Raw genomic sequence first — 2,389 nt, 5'->3', positions numbered from 1 at the left:
CTGGCTAATTTTTTTTATATATTTTTAGTTGTCCGATTAATTTCTTTCTATTTTTTTAGTAGAGACGGGGTCTCTCTTGCTCAGGCTGGTTTCGAACTCCTGAGCTTAAACAATCCGCCTGCCTCGCCTCCCAGAGTGCTAGGATTATAGGCGTGAGCCACCACGCCCGGCCCTAACTCATTTCATTTTGAAATTTCTATGGTATGAATCACATCAGTAATCTTTATCTCTCATCCCTAAGTAATTTATGCTCCAAAAATTCTGTAACATTTGCACTCCCCTCCTCCTCAAAAATGATAGTTCTCTCAACTCATTCATCCAACACACAGAAATAGACATGGATACACAGATACATCTTTCCTGTCTGGTATTATTTTTCAGTATTTGGTTGAGATACTCTTTTCTGTGAGGCTGACTGATAAATCAAATAAAACATTTAGCAACGATTGCATTTAGCAGCATGGAAGTGATTAGTGATCTTGACAAGGACAGTACGGTAGCATATGTAGGGCAAATGTCTGATTGAATTAAGAGGGAATGGAACACAAGCATTGGAACAGTGGGTACAGAAACTCTTGAGTTTTGCTGCAAAGTGGTGTAGTGAACGGAAGTGGGGAGTAGTGGTGGGGCAAACAGAGGCCACAGGCTTCTTTTCAGTAGGAATATACAAAACATGTTTATTTGCTGATGGAAATGAAGGGAAAAAAGGAATAGTTAATGATATTAAAAAGGCAATAATCACTGGAAGGATGTCTATGTAGGCAGAAGGTGAGATCTTTTGCTCTAATGTAGGGATTGTTTTGAAATAAGAATACAGAGAGTAACAAGTTGTAAGGCAGAGTATATGGGTACAGATGCTGGCAAATATGTAGTTGTGTTAGTAGGAGTCTGTGGCAGATATTTCTGATTGATTTAATTTTTTCAATGTAATGAGAAGCAAGACCATTAGCTGAGAGTGAAGAAGGGGCAGAGGTATTGGAGGTCTCAGCAGGGAATAGAAAGTATACAATAATCATTTAGAAGAGTAGAGGATGATCGGACCATTGGACTGTGGAAGTTAAGTAAGATGCCAGCCATCATTTTGGGCTCATTTGAGGTGTGATCATGAGTAATGTGATACCAGTCATGGGTTCTATGCTTTTCTCCAGCTCTCTTCCACAAGAGAAGGCAAGGGAATTGAAGACATGTGTAAGGCAGTGATTATAATTGACAATGACATTGAGGCTGGTAAAGAGTGGAAATTAAGTGGTAAGGGACCAAATAAAAGAAAACAAAAATAAAACAGGTGGTAAAATTAATGGATTGGAGATCCCAGTGGACTTAAAGAATTGTTTGTTCAGGGTTCTGGAGTAAGTGAACAGGAGATAGGAAAAAGTGGTCAAGAAACGAACTTTCTAAATAAAATATTTTTTAAAAAGCAAAAACAAAAAAACAAAACAATAACAACAAAAAGAAAAAAGTGGCCAGAGAGAGTTGCATGAAATTGAGATTATGAATGATACGCAGTTATTGGTAATAGTGATGTCTAAGTTATGACTGTGAGGGAGTGGCTGAGATAGGTGGGAGAACTCTAATAGATTATTTAAGGAGAGGTCAGAGTAATTTAAGGATTATCTCTCAGGAGATTAAAATCAGCACAAATTAAGATGGCAGCATTGAATAAAGAGCTAAACCATCCAGAATGAGAGTAAGTGACCCTAAGGTTAGTAGAAGATTCCTACAACAATGAGAGCTAGTGGATGTCATTGGTAACATGGGATTTAAAGGTGGGGGCTTTTATAAGGAGGCGAGGAGAGTAGTCTAAAGTGGGGCAGTGAGGGGCAAGGAGAACACCTCCCACACCTGAAGGCCTGGTCACCTGAGAGTGGTGGGAAACAAAAAGACTGCCACCATTTGAGGTGGCTGCAGGGGAACAGAAGCAATATTCTTAGGAGAGAGCCAGTTTTAGTTAGAGCAAGAAGGTGAAAGAAATATTCAAGGCAAAGCGGAAGATTTAAGGAATTTTTCTGATAGACTAAGGAATTTTATTCAGAAGCTAAACTAGAAATACTTTTTAAATATATCCTCTTATAGAAGAGAATGAGACTAGCATTTTAATTGAATAAATTTGAGTGTAAAATAGTCACTATTTTTATATTGATAAAATCTAATGTTTCCCTTTTAAGTATGTCAAAAATAAAATGGTATTTCAATAGTGCTTTATGATTTAATAAAAATAATTTCAAACACTAAATTTTCATGTTCTTTCCATTGTTTTAATTAAATTGATATCAATATACTACTAAGTTGGCCGGGTGCGGTGGCTCATGCCTGTAATCCTAGCACTCTGGGAGGCTGAGGCGGGCGGATTGTTTGATCTCAGGAGTTCGAGACCAGCCTGAGCAAGAGC

The 2,389-nt window shown here is 38.0% G+C and overlaps 1 protein-coding gene across 1 annotated transcript in view; it reads left to right on the top strand.

Moving 5' to 3' along the window:
* Positions 1-2,389, top strand: part of PTPRQ (protein tyrosine phosphatase, receptor type, Q) — a 303,100-nt gene that overhangs the window by 25,052 nt on the left and 275,659 nt on the right. The gene's annotated exons all lie outside the window — the stretch shown is intronic.

This window comes from Propithecus coquereli, unplaced genomic scaffold (genome assembly GCF_000956105.1).
Source record: "Propithecus coquereli isolate 6110/MARCELLA unplaced genomic scaffold, Pcoq_1.0 Scaffold50, whole genome shotgun sequence".
NCBI classification, from domain to species: domain Eukaryota; kingdom Metazoa; phylum Chordata; class Mammalia; order Primates; family Indriidae; genus Propithecus; species Propithecus coquereli.
Note: the sequence above shows the minus strand (reverse complement) of the source record. Positions and strands in the feature narration are given on the sequence as shown.